The sequence below is a fragment of the Lissotriton vulgaris genome, chromosome 1_2 (genome assembly GCF_964263255.1).
Source record: "Lissotriton vulgaris chromosome 1_2, aLisVul1.2, whole genome shotgun sequence".
Classification (NCBI taxonomy): Eukaryota; Metazoa; Chordata; class Amphibia; order Caudata; family Salamandridae; genus Lissotriton; species Lissotriton vulgaris.
Window position 1 is genome coordinate 257412919 of NC_141686.1, and position 17933 is coordinate 257430851.

The 17933-nt window shown below is 45.7% G+C and overlaps 1 protein-coding gene across 1 annotated transcript in view; it reads right to left on the bottom strand.

The window, feature by feature from the left end:
- LOC147736454 (uncharacterized) overlaps nt 1-17933 on the bottom strand; it is a 90164-nt gene that overhangs the window by 54200 nt on the left and 18031 nt on the right. The window contains exon 2 of the mRNA XM_086953184.1: nt 2488-2594. The gene's annotated coding sequence lies outside the window, so the exon portion shown is untranslated. The remainder of the gene's footprint in view (nt 1-2487; nt 2595-17933) is intronic.

The window sequence follows — 17933 nt, forward strand, 5'->3', positions numbered from 1 at the left end:
TGTGTCTGCTGGCACTTTGGAGTTAGGAGTGCAGTTGTTCCTTTTAGGTATGCATATCAGACACGTAGGTTGCAGTTGATGTTTGTCCTGTACCGTGTATCTTTGCGACGGCACACAGCAGAGGTGTGCCAGTGCAGATGATTGGCATCCGCCCCCTAGTTCCCCTTCCCCTGGCTGTGCTTGCTCCCCTGCAAACTGGCTGTGCTTGCTTTCCTGCCACCTGGCTGTGCTTGCTTCCCTGCCCCCTCGCTGTGCTTGCTTCCCTGCCCCCTGGCTGTGCTTGCTTCCCTGCCCCTCGCTGTGCTTGCTTCCCTGCCCCCTCAATGTGCTTGCTCTCCTGAGTGTGTGTGTGGCTCTGGGTGGGTGGGTGTGTGTGGCTCTGAGTGGGTGTGTGTGGCTCTGGGTGTGTGTGGCTCTGGGTGTGTGTGTGTGTATGTGTGGCTCTGGGTGTGGGTGTGTGTGTGTCTCTGGGTGTGTGTGTGTGTGTGTGTGTGGCTCTGGGTGTGTGTGCGTGTGTGGCTCTGGGTGTGTGTGTGTGTGCAGCTCTGGGTGTGTGTGTGTGTGTGTGGCTCTGGGTGTGTGTGTGTGTGTGGCTGGCTCTGGGTGTGTGTGGCTGGCTCTGGGTGTGTGTGTGCCTCTGGGTGTGTGTGTGTGGCTCTGGGTGTGGGTGTGTGGTAGTAATTGCTGTCTGCTGAGCTCGTCCGTAGGGTACAATAGGTCCCACATTTGCAAGAGATTAAGCTAATGGCAATGTAAATGACAATGCCATTTATTTATGGTTTATGAAAACCAACACATAAATACAAATGTTGTCATTTACAATGCCAATAGCTCTAACTTTTCCAAAGGCGAAACCATTGCATTGTAAATGCTTGTTCTAATCTTGACTCAGATTTACCGATTAGCTGCACGATAATGTTTAGTTTAGTTATGTTTGGTGTCATCATATTATCTATCCATGTGTAATACATATTTGGTTTACTCCACCTTGTTCATATATGCAACCTGTATGTCTAAATGGATCACCTCTAGAAGCATTGTTTATAAATCCATGATTTGCTGTGTAAGCATTGTAATCATTGGTTCTATATGATGTTAGGCATTTAGCATACACATGATGGAATGTAATGTGATTTTCATCAACACTGAAAATGTAATAAAGTCTGTGTTAAAAAAACTAAAAACTGCTCGTTCATTTTCTGTACCAATGCACTGTTCTTAGTTTCCCCTACGACGAGACTTTAAAGGGCCAGAGAAAACGTAGTCTCTACATGCAGCAGGTATTGCGTCGCTAGAACAAGAGGGCGGTGTCTGTGCTGGCCCTTCCTGGTTAACTGCCGCATTATTGGTCTCAACCAGCACACTGCCCCCTCATTATGCATTCTAATAAAATCTTGAACAGTAGACTCTATCATCCTCAACCTCTCCAACAAATGAGCCAAGCTGGCTCAATAATCACCTTGAATTGCTCAAGAAGCAGATCCAGGATGGTTTTATTACTATCATTAAAGTTATTCCTGGAAGCTTCATTACACTCTATAGCTGGGGAATCTTTACCAGGACACTTGACAGGGTGTTTATTCATGATACCAGCCCATTTTGGCAGTCTTATCCCTTTGGCTGGAGGTCTTCCATCGCTCACTTGTGAGATTATTGTGTCATTTGAGTCCACTCTCTTTACAAATATTACAAGCCATCAGAATCAGCTGCAGGTCCACTGCCAGTAGCTAAAGATTCCCCAGATGGCTGATTGGCTTGGGGAGAATAACAGGAGCAACCGGGCACAGACCTAAATCAGGGGAAAGGCGATGGCCCGCAAGGTCTATCTCCTTGGAGACCACCCCTACTGCTCTGGCCAGAAAGAGTTCATTGTAATACCCACAATTGTTTTTTTCTTGATCTTTGACCCGGGGCATCTGTCTCTTTCCCATAAGATCTTTAATTGATGAAAAATAAAATAAATACCCTTGAGTGACAGGTTGTAGACAAGTCCCACCAGACTAGCAATCATAGGAAGCACATTAACAACACAACCATACCGAAAATGTTTACACTTGCAGTTACCACGCAGTCGGGCCAAGGCATAGATAAACTATAAATATCATGAGATAAAGGTTGCCGCTCACCTAAGAGGATTTTTGGAACTTTGAGCCAAAAGAAATGGCTCAGCCCAGATGCATCCCGCTCTGCGGGAGAGTATGCGCCCGACTGGCACTTTACCTTGCCCTGCCTCAGGGGCTTAGGAAAACATCATGGGGCTTGTGGCTCTCAGCCGCCCCAACAAAAGTCTGCAGCAGTCAGATCTCCTGTGTCCCAGTGGGAGTTTATGTGCCTGACTGGCGCTTCAGCTTTCCACCCCTGCAGGGCCTTAGCAAAGAATTATGGGCCTTGTAGTCCTCAGCATCCCCAACAACAAAGTCTGCAGCAGCCAGATCTTAAGAACATTATATGAAGAGTTACTCACATTGATAAACTAATTTGACTTACCAGGTGTAAGACCTGCTGAGTTTGGCAGCCCAGAAGATTTACTGATCAAACCTGTGGCACATGACTGTGCAGCGGGTGTTTGGTAAAGTGGCTGTGGTGTTCTGCAGCTGAAAAAGAAAGACAATGACTCTATTACAGATATACACATGCTTTGATGGACAGATCATACTTCATGTTCGGTGATTGAATTAAAACAAGGAAATGCCTCAGCACAAGAAGAGGAGCAGCTGCCACTGGGCACATGCAGTCAGGTGCGGACTCGTGTGGTAGACCACTAGCAATGGGGAGGAAATCTCGTGAGGGACTAGATGTTTCTAGGAGGATCAAACTCTTGCGAGACTTTGTGGCAGGCACTTTGCACAAATAGTTATAAATCTAAAGCATGAATGTTTGGACATAGCGTTGCAATCAACAGTTTAGCAAGATGCTGCTGTTGTAAATCTTTATTCAATTATTAAAAAAGAATCATTAAAGAGTAAAACATACACCTGACAAATATCAATTGGACAAAAGCACAAGAAGAATACATAGGCAGATGATATAGAAATACAAAATCATTAAGAACATTAAAAATCATTAGATTTAAGAATACACATTTATGAAGATGGCGGACGGGACGGACGTGTGAGTTCCCGGCTCCGCGACCCGTCTGTTATTTACTTAAAATCCTGATAATTATCCTCGATCGTATCTAGCTTCAACGGAGCCACGAACGCGCTGGAGATGACTGCGTTCTCCTGAGGTCTCTCTCTCGGCTGATTTGATGGAGGACTCGTGGAGTTAGCCGACCTCCGACGCAGCCCCTGGAATCTGCTCCGATGTTCCCCGCCTGACGCTGCTGGACTTTGGGGGTGGAACGAGACGTGGCTGGGCTGTGGCAGAGCCGATCCTGAGCGGAGCGCGACCGATTGCTGAGACGAGCGGATTTGCTTCTCTACTGGGACGAGACCCCATTTAACGACGGAGTGTCTATTTGTGGGGCTGGGGCTATGCAGGCGACGTTTTTCTTTGTTCCGAGACGGGCAATCTGAGCGGACTCCATCTTGAAGCGCTTTCTCCGCCGTGGGACGCTTGCACCAACAGCCAGCGAGGGGGCTTTCACTCGCGCAGCCCCCGGACTGATAGCCGCGCTACCTTTGGTGGTTTTCACTCCTGCTTCATGAGGTAACGGAGTCGGCCCCCTCTCCCTCCATTGTAGGCTGCCTGTAGGGGTGGTAATGGCGCCTGCCTATCGGACCGACAGAGTGGCAGATCCCCTGTCTCCAGTACTCGCTGCCCTGCCTGTCCTGGGGCTCGAAGCTACACCGAGGGCGTCGTTGAGCAGAGCTGACCGGCCAGTACTGCAGAGTGTCCTGACTTATAGAGACATCCTGGTGGCAATTGCAGACCTACGGGCGACATGGCGTAGTAATGCTCGAGAGCTGGAACGGCAGATCGAAAGCGCTGCTCATGACATGGGGCAATCACGGCTGGCTGGCCCCCTGCTGCCTCTCCCTGCTCCCGAGATGGACACAGTGTTGCAACATGTGAACACGGAGGACGGCCATGTCACTGGCTACAGTGTAGAGTGTTTCCTTACTGACGAGGCTGCAGCTACAAAGTATCCCTCCACTCAGAATATTGAGACTTTGCCTACGAGAATGCTGCCATCGTCTTTTCTTCACTATCGGAGTGTGTGCCACCCTGCGGAAAAAGTAGAGCCCGTCACCTTGGACGCCACTCTGGCTGCTGATTGGGGACACTCCTTTCTTCCTCTTCCGTTTCTTCCATGCCGAGGGCGGCCATTTTACTCCTTTGTTCTGCCTGAAGTGCGCTCACAGCGGTGGCCAAGCCTGCTGGGGTTTCGACGCTCAGGACAAGGTTGATGCTGTTTCTCTCACTGGTTCTGATTGACTGGTTGGCTGAGACCCGGACTGGCACGTTGGTTGATATATTGGTCGCGTTCCACATGCAATGACCCCCCATTTCAGGTTGCAATTGCTATTATGTGCACTGCTCTTTTTTCTATTTCGAGTTGCGACTGTACTATTGTGTGTCCTTTTTATCCCTTCCTGGTGGGGTGATTGTCTTTGCGAGCTGTGGGTCCGGGGGCACAAGTAGCGGTTTGTGATCTCGAACTTTGTATCTGAATCTGCTGGGGGAGACCCGGATTGGAGCGCTATTTTGTTACATGCAGGGGCTCTCATTGAGATATCCCTCTTCATCTGCGGCTACAACTTCTGTACTTTTTCTGGCCTTGTTGATGGGTTGTAGGTGTTGTGCGGGTTGCGGGGTCCGGGACTCAGTAATTTTGGCCTCCCCCGGGGTTGGGTGTTTCTTGGGAGTTTTAGATTAGGTTCCCTTTTCTTGCTCCCTATATCTTAGGTGTTATGAGATTTTTCTTTCCTTCTTTCTCTTCCTTTCCCATTCTATATTTCGGGTTTATGGGGCGACAGACACACTGTTGGGGGGGGGGGGTAGGCCGTAGCCTTCGCATGCGTGTAGGGCGGGGGTTGGGGGATGGGTTTTTAATTTTTCTCTGTTTCTATGGTGCCTTGTTTTTTCTTTTTAATTTCCTCTTCTCTTCTTTTCCTTTTTATCTTGGGACCGTGTCGAGGTTGCTGGGGGGCGGGCGGCGGTGCATACTTGTTGGGATCCTGGCTCTGCTACCCTTGCTGCATACTTGATTGACCGCCGTGCCGCCTGGGGAGACTGGACACTTGGGTCGCTGGGCTGTACGTGACCCAATCGCTACTGTCATATCACGCCTGCACGGACCTTGTTCTTTAGCTTATATTTTACCTTTTATTAAAATGGAACAGTTGGACTTTCATAGCTGCTAGATAAAACCTTTAAAATTAACCTTCATTGCTCCTTAGGCGGGATAACTCGTTCTTTACTGTGTAACTGCTGAATGCTTGCTTATTGCTATTGTTGAGCTATCGCGCCACCGTATTGTATGCACCTGTGCTTAATCGATGTTCGTGGCCGGCTTGAGGGTTGTGGGCCCGTATATGTATTTAAGTGGATGCACCAATAAAGGTTTTCAAAAATTTAAAAAAAAAAAAAAAAGAATACACATTTATAATCAAGATGTGCTAAAAATGTGCTGTATTCCGCCAAGAGAAGGCCACCTACAGAAGAACAGACTGCCGGCTCAAACAGCATACGAAGATAGAGAAAGGCCGGTATGTGTTGGCAGAAACCACAGGTCCTTAGAATGGACAACAAGTGTCTGCGTCAAAATGGTTCATAGAATGTGCAAAGTAGAGTAAAGTGTTCCAGCGTTTGAAAAGAAATAACTTCCCGAACAGAACCAAATAAGATTTGGGTCAAACTGGCCAGCTGGGAAACAGAGGGGAGATCTAATTGAGCCTATTCAGAATTTAGTTAGAAGGGACCTTTCCCTTGGATTCCTCACAGGTGAAAGATAAGGCTCCGGACCATCACTGGTTATAATGACCAAATAATCTCTCAATGCTGATTTTCCGAGGGCCAAACTCTCTCTGTCCTCAAAGGCGCGCTTGGGGAATAATTCCCTGAACTTCGCGGCTCACCCTTGGTCAGTGCTTCAGGGCAGGTAAACAGCCCAGGTCTGTCCAGTGATTCAGCAGTTAGTCCAGCCACTGGATCTTATGACCCTGCTCACAGCTAAAACAATCCAGGATCACACTGCGGTTAAAAGCAGTATGCTGATTGCACCAAACCGCCATCCTTAAAAGCAAAGAGTCAAATCTGATTGTATCGCCCACATCTGCTAGGTTCAGTTCTTCATAAATAAAATATAAAAATGTTTACCTGGGCCCAATCCCAACAACAGTCTGCAAAAACTATTCTCCTCTTGCTGTCATTTTGTACATTCACGGTACCATCATATGGCTGCAACATAAGTCAAAATGGGAAGGCACTTCAGTTTGTGAACTTCCATCAGGGGCAGGATAGGTTTACAGGCAACACTAACAGCAAACCCAAACAGTGCCCGGCAAGATTGGTTAAAGTGCATACCACAATTTAAGAGGCAAGGTGTCCATCAATTCCGCAAATCAAACATAATGCCCAGATAGGGGACATCGCAAACCCTCCTAATTAATTTATCCTTCATGGAAATTGGCCTAGTTTTGCGGGTCTGCCTCGCACACACTATATAGTATGTCTTAGTGATGTTGGTATCTGGATCTCATCTGTCTAAAAGCCACATTCAAGAAAAGATGTATTTTTAAATTGTGAGTTCAGAGATCCCAAACTCCAAATTTCTATCAGTTCCCAATGGGAATCTGCACAAATGTTAATCCCATGTTAACCTACGGAAGAGATAGGCCTTGCAACAGTGATAAAAGAAATGCACAGCATTTCACTATAGGACACCTAAAAACACACCAATACATGTCCTACCTTTTAGATGCACTGCACCCTGCCCATGGGGCTGCCGTGGGCCTACCTTAGGGGTGACTTATATGTATACAAAGGGAAGGTTTAGGCCAGGCAAGTGGGTGCCATTGCCAGGTCAACATGGCAGTTTGAAACTATGTGCACAGACTCTGCAGTGGCAGGTCTGAAATATATTTGATGTACCCGCTTGTTTGAGTTTATGTTTTGTTTACAGTCAATTACATTAGTAGAACCAGAGTTAGTAGGTAAGCCGGTAGATGATGAATGACCTAGTATTTCAGGCACATAAGACGATGGGCAACATGTAGCAGGCTTTTCATCATTTCCCGCACGTACATGGTGCCCAGGCTGACCCAATAAAGGACAGCTTTGGTCCTCACCAAGGTCTAAAGATGGACATCTCTCCCTGTAAGATTAATTTCTTTGGTAATTACTCCAACAGCACGAGCCAGGAAGGAATCAAGCGTGATACCTCCTGTTTGTTTGGTATTGGCATTGTCTCTATCCCCAGGTAGCTCTGTTTGCCTATGTTTCACCTGGTTAGGACGGACATGTTTTCCCCCCTAGGGTACACTTTAGGATCAAAGTGCACAGTACACCAGGCTAATAAACACACACTGTGTGTTAGTATTGAGTCCAGGGGAAAGAGAGATGTCCAAGCCTGGCCTTTTCCAGTTGATGGTGGGCAAAGACAGACCGCAAGACTCACAGAGAGCATTTAAGCACTGGATCAGTGGGGCCCCTCCTCCTTGATGCAGGCTCCTCAAGGCTGCTGGGGGATGTTGTTCCACACCAGCAGAAGGACACAATATGTGGCTGTCAAAGGTCCTGAGCCGCGAACACACTGAGTGTTTTTAAGCACAAGATCAGGGGGCCCCCTCATCTTTCCTGAAGGTTCCTCAAAGCTGCTGGGAGATGTAGACCCACATCAGCGGCAGGACACAATATGCAGCAGTCAACGTTCCTGCATAGCGTGATTCATTAAGCACTTTTATGCGCAAGATCAGTGGGGCCCCCTCCTCCATGCTGCAGGCTCCTCAAGGCTGCTGGGGGATATTAATCCCACCTCAGCAGCAGGACACAATATACGGCAAGATGCAGTTCAGGCAATATACAGTAAGCAAAAAAAGAGTGTCATATGGTTTCAACGAGACGACACGAAGGAGCAACGAAAGGGGGGAAGACGGCCTCACTCAGGACGTTTAGGAAAGCCCTCACTCGCCACCTGGTGATGACATGCTTCATCATTGGACCCCACTGAAGAGGCCGAGTGCCTCTTCAGTGTGCTTCGACGCCAGATCTACTGCGGAGCAGGATAAGTGAGTTCAAGGCGTGCAGTGAAAAATAAACTAAATAGTGGTGAGGGGATTAAAAATGTCTTTAGTGTATCAAAAATGATTTAATATGTGATCACTTAGGACATATTATTACAATTATGTGTAGGAAAGCAGTCCACAGTTAATCGTGTGGTTATTTCCTTAATTGTCAGTCAACATGTTTCTGCCTCTGAAACGGTGTAAAGTTACCAGGCATTCATCAGGACTCTATAGGGGTACTAAACCCTGGCGGTATGGGCACACTAAGGCCCACCCTTACCTAGGGACGTGCAAGTGAAAAAAGAAAAGTGAAAAAAGTGCAAAAAATTAGGAAGAAAAACTGTCTTCCTAATAACTCCTGGTTTAGGAGGCTTCCTGCATTAAGGTTTCTGCACTTTTGTGGTGTAACAGGGGTAATTGCACACCGCCCTTGATGCTAGGCACCCTCAGTATACCTGCTTTACCTTCAGACCGGACCCGGACCCCCGATACACTAAAAACATTTTTAATCCCCTCACCACTATTTAGTTTATGTTTCACTGCCCGCCTTGAACTCACATATCCTGCTCCGCAGTAGATCTGGCGTCGAAGCACACTGAAGAGGCACTCGGCCTCTTCAGTGGGGCCCAATGATGAAGCATGTCATCACCAGGTGGTGAGTGAGGGCTTTCCTAAACGTCCTGAGTGAGGCCGTTTCCCCACTTTCGTTGCTCCTTCGTGTGGTCTCGTTGAAACCATATGACACTCTTTTTTTGCTTTCTGAATATAACCGGGGAATAAGAGTGTTGCATACTACTCCCTACCTCTCTTTTTGTTGACATATGTTCTGGCAATATAGCCTGCTGACGCTGTATTCTTTTCTAGAGGTGGAATAGCATTTCTGCAGTGACTTTGAATCTAAAGCGGCTGGTTTAAAGAATTTACAACCATGAAACCTTCCAGGTATGGAGAGATTTGGTGAGAATTTAAATATGGAGACTTCTTGAAATGATTGAGAAACCAGTGCATGCTAAATGCAGTTGAAGTCTAGATCCCAACCGCCACATGAAACGATATTTGAGCCAGTGAGCATGGAGATTATAGGAATTAGAGAGATCATCTTTGTGAAAATAAAACTTTAAGGGATCCAAGTGCAGTGCAATGAACGGGAGCTGGAAGAAGTGCTGATCAGAACAGCTGAAAACATTCTCCAGGACACTCCATCTGGGTGCTCTCAGGCAGGATCTGTGAGGTACTGGAGCTGGAAGAAGTGCTGAACACACCCAGTAGAACACTATCTGGGTACTCTCAAGCAGGAGCAACATTATCTTGGTGTCTACTACGCTGTAACTGAAAATCCAAGCTATTCCTTAGAGTAATTGTCTCTCTGGAGGGCAGTGAAGTAGTAAAGTCATGCAGTCAAGGCACGCTCTGGCACAGGACGGCACAACATAGTAACACTCACACAATAAGGCCAACGTCCAACCAGAGGTACAACGTCAAAGACAAACAGAGGTCTTTCATCCACAGGTACAAAAAGGAGCAGTTAAAAATATACCGAAAGTGCTGGCACCTCTTGGGCAAAGATAACAAATACATATATTTAGCACTTATCGTGTTTACGCGCATAGAGTTGGAGTTTGAAATTACATTGAATCAAGTGTTAACCTCAGGCATAGTACTTGCGTTTTCTCATAACTCTTTTGGACTCAGTAGATCTTTCTACAATGTTTGAAAACAAAACTAGTCAATGGAAAGTGGTGCCTAGTAGAAACTGGCCAACTCATTGGGTCGGAGTCCCTGCTACTGTATTTTAATTATAAACAATCTAAAATCCATCTTTGTAGAAAAAAATAATTAAGCAAAGCAAAAGCCACATAATCTATACGTTTTATGATGCCAAAACTCTGTGTCCAGTCAGAAAGCTGTGTATGGTTGTATACCTATGTTTACTGCTGTAAATGGCTCCCCTGATAGCTAGCCACATAATGATCTTGCCAGTACTACATTTTTTAACTCTGTGTAATTCTCATCCAGTCATAAAAACACTGAGGATTCGAAGGAGGAAGGTGTAGTTAGCCTTGACAATTTGTGAATGACCACAAACTTGTGAGAATGTGTGCATTTCACAAACTTCAATGTGACCATTTCCCATGCTAGAAATTCTTAGAGATTTACTTCAGACAAATGCTGGTGTAACTCGCCTTGCAGGGTGGGAAGAGAAATGGATCACCAACCAAACTTGGTGGCATGTCGTAGAGGTACCGCAAAGAGAAACTGGAGAGATGGCAAAAAGCACTGGGAAAATGGCATTATATTAAATGTTATGATATTTGTATTTATATTACACACAATTCACTTAAGAGGGTATCCTGAAGCTGAAAGCAAGAGCTACATGAGCCGTGCCAGGTTGTCCGTTTCTTGCAAAATTCACAGACTGAGGGGGCGGCTCTGATATATAGGGGAAGGTCGTCTCAAGCTTTAGGAGCGTAGGAGAAGAGACAACTGCTGGATCCGATTCTGCACAAGCAAGGGAAGTGTGCGACTAGGAGTCTGTTGTGTACGGCTTTATCTGTGTGAATGAGGAGTTTGAAGAGTGCTCTTTTGTTGACTGAGAGTAGGGTGGAGTTGTATGAAATGTGGGATAGTATGGGTGCAGGGAGTGAGGTTGAGCGCGAGTCTGGTTGCTGAGTTTTCATGGTCTTGAGTCATCTGTGATGATTCAAGCATAGAATGCATTGACTTAGGCCAGCTTGCTCGTGATAAAGTCCAGGCGAATGTTGGTGGGGAGCCATTGGAAAAGCTTCTGGAGCACTGTGAATGCGTGGAAGCAGGAGACAGAGACTGCGTTAACTCTGCCAGTCATAATGAGTTGGATCCCTATTACTAGTCCAAGGGTTTTAGCATGGATTGCCGGGAAGGGTGTAGGTCCTAGTTTGGTTAGCCACCAGGGGCTGTATTATGTATTTTCATTGTTTGCACCCAGCACACCTTTGAAAAGTTGCACCGGGAGCAAACAATACCAATGCGCCCCAATATGGGGAACCCGCTGGCCGGGGGGCATCCGCGAACTTGGCCTGCCCTGAGAGCAGCGCATTCATGTGAAAACAAGGAGCAGCTGCTCTGTGTTTTCACAGTGCAGGAGGCACCTGCCTGCACTTTCAAAGGGGATTAGAGTTCCCCTTGCAGGCGTGTGTAGTCAGTGATTGCACCCTAATGAAAGGGGATGTCTGGGGGGTCCATGGGACCCCATTTGCCCCCTGCAGAGGGCTGCTCTCAGGGGGGCGCACAGGCAGTGCACCACCTTTTAAATGGTGCACTGTCAGTGTGCCTTCTGAGGGCTTCTATTCACTCTGCGCCCGCGTCTGTAATATGGCGCGGGCGCAGAGTCAAAGGAATTCCCTCATGTGCATAGGGCACGCCCCGATGCTAATTAAGGAACACCCTCTGAAGGTAGCGCTGGCGTATTAAGTGCACCAGCGCTATCTCTATTATAGTAGGGGGCGCACAAGCGTCTGTGCCCCCTTCTATAATACCAAAGTGCCCTGGGGGCGCGCAAAGCATGTGCAAACGCATGTTGTGCCCCGGGGCATGTTATACGGTACCAGGTGGAGTCCCAGAGAAAGAGCTCCTTGCCGAAGATAACTACTCGTGTCTTGTCTGTTTCGAGCCTGTGGCAGTTTTCATCCATTTGGCGACTTCCGTCACACATGTGGAGAAACTGGTTTGGATGTTTGGCATGTTTTCAGAGAGTGAGATTATGAGCGGAATGTTGGCAGCATAGGCTATGATGTTGACTCCATGTACGCGGATGATGTTGGCGAAGGAGGCAATGTAGGCATTGAACAGTTTGGGGTTCAGTGAAGATCCTTGAGGAACTCTACAGATGAAATTGGCATTTGAGATGAAGGGAGTCAGGCTGACTGTCAGGGTGTAGCCTGTCTGGATTGAGTAGACCCAGCAAATTGCAGGTCATTGGATGTTGGCTTCGTGCAGTCGTTAGGTTAGGATGGGTTAGGAGACTATGTCGACGGCTGCAGATAGATCCAGTAGGATGAGGGAGAGGTTTTTCCTCTATCATATGTTGTTTGTGGTGACGACGAGAGCAGCCTCTCTTGTGCCTGAATCAAGACTAAGGAGGTGTTCGAGAGGGTAAAGTCCATGTGGTTGATGGCTAGATGTTAGTTTATCATCTTTTCCATAATGTTCGCCAGGTAGGTTAGCAGCGAGATGAGTTGATATTTGGTTAGTGTCTTTGGGTTGGCTGAGAGTTTCTCCAGGAATGGTGGGGGTTCTGTGGAGTGTTTGAAGGCATGTGGGAAAGTGGCTGTGTTGATGGAGTCATTCAGGATCGGGGCGAGGGCTGCACTAATGGGGTCCAGTCTTTTGATGAAGACCTAGTTAGGGCAGCAGGTCTGAGGGTGGTCTGGAGTGTATGGGCTGCATTGTTACTGTAGCCCACCACCACAACTGTGATGGTGGGCCAGATGGCCAGGGTAGTCCTCTGGGTGATTGTTGGTTGGATGTTGATTGCGATAGGCCGGATGGCTGCAAGGGTGGAAGGGTGTGGTGGGAGTTTGAAGATGAGGAAATGGCAATAAGCACTAGGAAAATGGCATGTCCCTAAAATGTGACATGATAGTTCTACTACACAGCCCCAACTGGTCTCATAATTTGAAGGTACTCATTGGGCGTCTCTTTGGGGAGGATGGTGACAGATATGGGTCCACTAATGGCACCAGCTGATTAACAATTGATCCCTTGTTTGAGAGTTGGTTCTAGATGCTAGCAGAGAGTGTGAGTAATTATCACCATAACTCAAAACTAACAAATAAAATTGCTTGGATCCTCAAAAACTATGGCCCAATCACTCTTCTCCCTCGTAGAGCAGGGATCTCAGAGACGCATACTCTTTCAATGTCAACTAATGCTCTAGAGAACAATGTATTTTTGTTTGGGTAAAATCCAGTATTTCATCCTGGTCATAGCTTGGAGACATTTCTTTTGGCCTTCCAAGACAAGGTTATAAATTACTCACAATGATGGGCTTGGTGCTGTTAGAGCGGATGTCTGCTTTTGACATTGTTGATTGATTGATATTGTTCAGCCGTCCTTTGGAGGCAGGTATTGCGGCCTGGATTTCCAATGCTTCTCCTTATGTCTGTATAGGTGCACACAGGTTGTTGCTCTTTCTGTCCTTTTGCTCATCAATGTAGGCAATAGTGTATGGGGCAGCCCATGGGATGTTACTTCTCACCCGTTCGCTTTACTCTGCATGTGCACTACAGAGGAGTTATTCCACTCCTTCAGTATCACCCTAAGCCGTTGACACACAGCTGTTACTTAGACTGGAAAAAGAGTCTGACTATTGCATCAGTCTTCTGGGGTCTGCTTGACACCCATTCAAGTCCTTGCGACTACTAAAAGTTTACAGATGAACAGAAACAAAACTGGTCTTTTCATTGGCGGAGCACAGGAAGCCAGAACTTTGGCCTACGCCGGGTTTCGCTGTAAAAAGTTAAGTACCTGGGCATTTGTCTGTGACCTCTGATTTCATCCTTAAATTAAAAAAAAGTTTGTTCTTGCGTTTTAAAACTGTGGATACCTGGAATGGTTCTGACATTACTCCCCACTCCTAAAAGAGTGGACGAGGCAAGAGTATTTGTTTTCTGCCAAGTAGACTATTTTGGCTTACTGGAGGCTGTGATGGGAAGTGTCTCACCACCAGATAGCTGTGAGTCTGTTTCTCAATTGCTCTCAGATGTTGCAACATTCTTCCGTATAAAGTCCTGTATACCTTTTCTGACACAGGCATACTAACAATTATACCACAAAATCATCCCCGCATCTGTAGTGGTGTATGAGGAATTTCTCAGTTCCTGAAGGGATTGTTTACAAACTTTCTGTTCTTCCCATGTTTAAATGCTTTACACTTCATACACCTAAAAAAAGCCTTTCTCGGGCTCAAATTAACCCCCTGCTTCTTCCTCTTTTATATCACTGGGTACTACCATGTCTCTTATGGAGGATGGTCTACAAAGAGTTTGCTAGTTAGATTTTCCCCTAGCACTGGATCACTCTGTAAAGTAAGCTAGTATTACATAACATGTTTTTTTGCTATATATTTAAGTGAGAGTCAGTTTCAGACTTTGTTTTATTTCCTCTGTTTTGAACAATATGTTTTCTCTCTTCGAGTTGTTAACTTTTTACTTTGCTCTCAGTCTACTTAGTACCCTAGGTCCCGAAATCTTTGTTGTGTATTTTCCCTTATCTCAACATATAGTGAATCGTTGGTACTGACTCTCTTAGATTGTAAGAGCCCACCGGGTGGAATACTTTCTTTCAGTCTGATAGGATGAAAACTGTCATCATGTAATCTGCTGTTAACAGCAGTGGGTCTTCTATGCATTTTAGCGCATCGTTTTCGACCAACAACTATGACTTCCAGGTCCAGGAAGACCACTGAGGTTGTCTATATATTGCTGCCACAATACAATGTGATGTGACACTGTTCCATATGGATGCTATGGATCACCTGTTCCTCTAACCAGCCCATATACAAATTAGCATAGCTGGGGTCCAACAGGTGTCCATAGTAGTCTCTCTCCTATGTCTAATCCTCTCTTTGTTGAATAAGAAGATATTCTCATTTACGAAGAAAGACATCATTTCAAGCAGAATTTTGGTGTAACAAGACAATTTCAGTGATTTCGACCTAAAATTATGTTTGGCTGCTCTTAATCTGTCAGTATGATTAATGCTGGTGTAAAGAGAAGACACACCTAATGTCATAAACAGAAAGTCATCTTCGCTGATAATGTCACAAGTGCATCAGAGAAAATCTGATATATCTTGTGAAATAAGAAGACAAATTCTATACAAGTGGTCATAAAAAGCTGTCAATGTACTTTGAAGTATTTTCTAGTCGGCTCCCAATAACTGATGTAATGAGCCTCCCGAGGGGGTTCGTTGTACTCTTGGGTACTTTTGGGATTAAACAGAAAACAGGCACCCTCGGATGATCTACTTTCAAATAAGTATATTCATCATAACGTATGAGTACCTTTTCTGAAATCAGTCAATCAATCAGTCAATGAGAATTTATAAAGCGCGGCTAATCACTCGATAGGGTATCCAGGCGCTTGCAGGCCCCGGAGGTTTATTCGAACAGCCAGGCCTTGAGGACCATTCCGAATTCCATAAGTGAGGTGATGGTCCGGAGGTGTATGGGGAGGCTGTATCTGGTCTTTGCTGCCAAGTGGTAGAAGGGGGAGTATGGGCAAGTGAAAAGGAGGCGGAGAGCAGGCTTATCGATGGTTGGTGGAAGTTCAGGCGGTAGTAAGCATCCTCCACTTCTGCTTCGGTAGATGCGGAGAGCATGGGCAAGTGAAAGGGAGGAGGAGCATAGGCTTCTCGAATGGTTGGTGGAAGATCAGGCGGTGGTTAATGTAGAAGGTTCTTGGTTTTCCAGAGCCTTGTGTGTGTGGGTCAGCAGCTTGAATTGGCAGCTCTTCTTTATGGGGATCCAGTGAAGATTCCTGAGGTGGGGTGTGATGTGGATTCGTCAGGGAAGGCCAATAATGAGTGTGGATGCAGCCTTCTGTTTGGTCTGAAGTCTCCGTAGAAGATGAATACCGATTTCTATGTAGAGGGCGTTGCTGTAGTCGGTGATAAGGGTTTGTGTCATGGTGCATCTTGTGTGTAGGGGTAGCAACTTGATGAATAGAGTGAGGAAGCAGGCGGAGGAGACAGCTTTGATCTGTGATTTCATGGTGAGCTTGTTGTCAATGATGATCCTGAGGTTTTTGGGATGGTTGGAGGGAGTGGGTGCGGGTCCTAGATCTGATGGCCACCAGGAATTGTTCTGTGTGTTGCTGCTGTTGCCATATATCAGTACTTCTGTCTTGTGTTCAGCATCAGGCAGTTGTTCTTCGTCCAGTTGGTGACATTGGTCATGCGTCTGTGGAAGTTGGTTTTGGTTTTGGTGGTGGTGGGGTCGTTGGTGAGTGAGAATGAGTTGGGTGTATTTGTGTAGGAAATTATCTTGAGACAGTGGGATCTGTCGATGTTGGCCAGCGGGATCATACATGCGCTGAAGAGATTGGGATTAAGGGACGAGCCCTGGGTGAAACCGCAGGTAATCTCCATTGGTTCAAAGGTGAAAGGTGGGAAGTGGATTCTCAAGCCAAATAAAAACTAAGATGCCCTCTTTCGTCACTGGGTCAGGTCACAACATTTGTGTCATACAAATCTGGGACACAAGCCTCCAAATCACAGCCCCCAATCACCCCTGAACCCAAATTTGACGTTGAAATCCCCTGCCAAGACAACATGAAAACTACAGTCTTGAAAAGTGTGAATAGATTTTAAACCAGCAATAAATTCAAAAAGGACAATAAAATTCGGGTTCGGTTAGAGGTAAAATGATCGTTATAAAAATTAATTAATACAAATTTGAATGGTTTTGACCATTTGACCAAGAAATCTTGAATTAAGGGTTTGGCCAATCGCTGATCAAGATGGCCGCTTCTTGATTGGAAACATCGGAGCTCATCTTCCGCAGGAAACTTAAAACATTCCTCTTTCCTAAAGAATAGCCCCGCCTTTGTCTTACTGACTGAGCAACTAGTTCTTCTGACAGCGCGGGGACACACTGACAGTGTAACCAGGCGCTATACAAACTCAGAAATAATTGATGGGATAGGGTATAAGTACCTTCAAGGGATTTTGTTATTATATATTTCTAACAGAACTACAAACAATACTTGGCGGCCCTATACACATGAGACCGATAGTGCAAAGCAACAGTTAGCAAATGTTCAATCAATATACATAAGTCACTTCAAGTGATCCAATATAGAAGAGAGGAATAGATGTGTATGAAAAATATAGTATTTTATACTCAAAGATTGATTTGAGACAAGGGTACAGAATAAATAACAATGTTATAGGAAGAATATTTCAGATGTAGCAATCAAACAAAGCCTCTCTATAACAATTGTATGTGCTTATCTGCCTGTTCACAGTTGATTTGTTGATTAAGCAGACAAAGCGTATATGTCAACGATTCAGTCTCTAATCTTGAGTAGAAGAAACCATCCTCAGGATTTGTAAGTCATTTCTTGAAAACCCTGGTAGACTGGAGTCTTGCAGCCTTCAAATGTAATATATTGATGTTTAAAAAGGCGATCGAAGATGCCTGTGCAACAAACATCACAGGGAATCTTCAGCTTGAATTATTTCAGTAGATTGGAGTCTTGGTACCCACAAGGTTTAGAATGGATAATTTATAAATATTTCAGCGCAGATTCATTATCCGTCCAAAGCCACGTGTGAACTTTATTCAAATGGAAGACTTCCAAGTACCAACGCCCAAAACAGCTGCTCCTTTGGCTATGGCTTTTGGTTCCTCTTCCCTTAATAAAGTAACAACTAAGCGCCTTAAAATGGATCCTCCTTCTCCTCCGAAGCAACCTTCGTCTGTCTCCATGGATCTTCTTTTGAGGAAATTTGGGCTTTGCGACCATTTGTTGTAGAGACAAACTCTAAGATACAAATTCTAACTGAAGGATGGGAAAAACTGGAAGAAAGAGTCACCAAGGTTGACCATACTGTTGAAACTCTCAGTGCATCTTCTACCAAAGTAGACATTCTTCATTCCCAAATTACATCTTTGCACAAACAGGTTGAATACAGAAACAGACATAATAACCTCACCATTTATGGATTATCCGAAGGCGAGGAGGGGTCAGATCCTAAAAACACTCCTAAAAACTCTCCTTT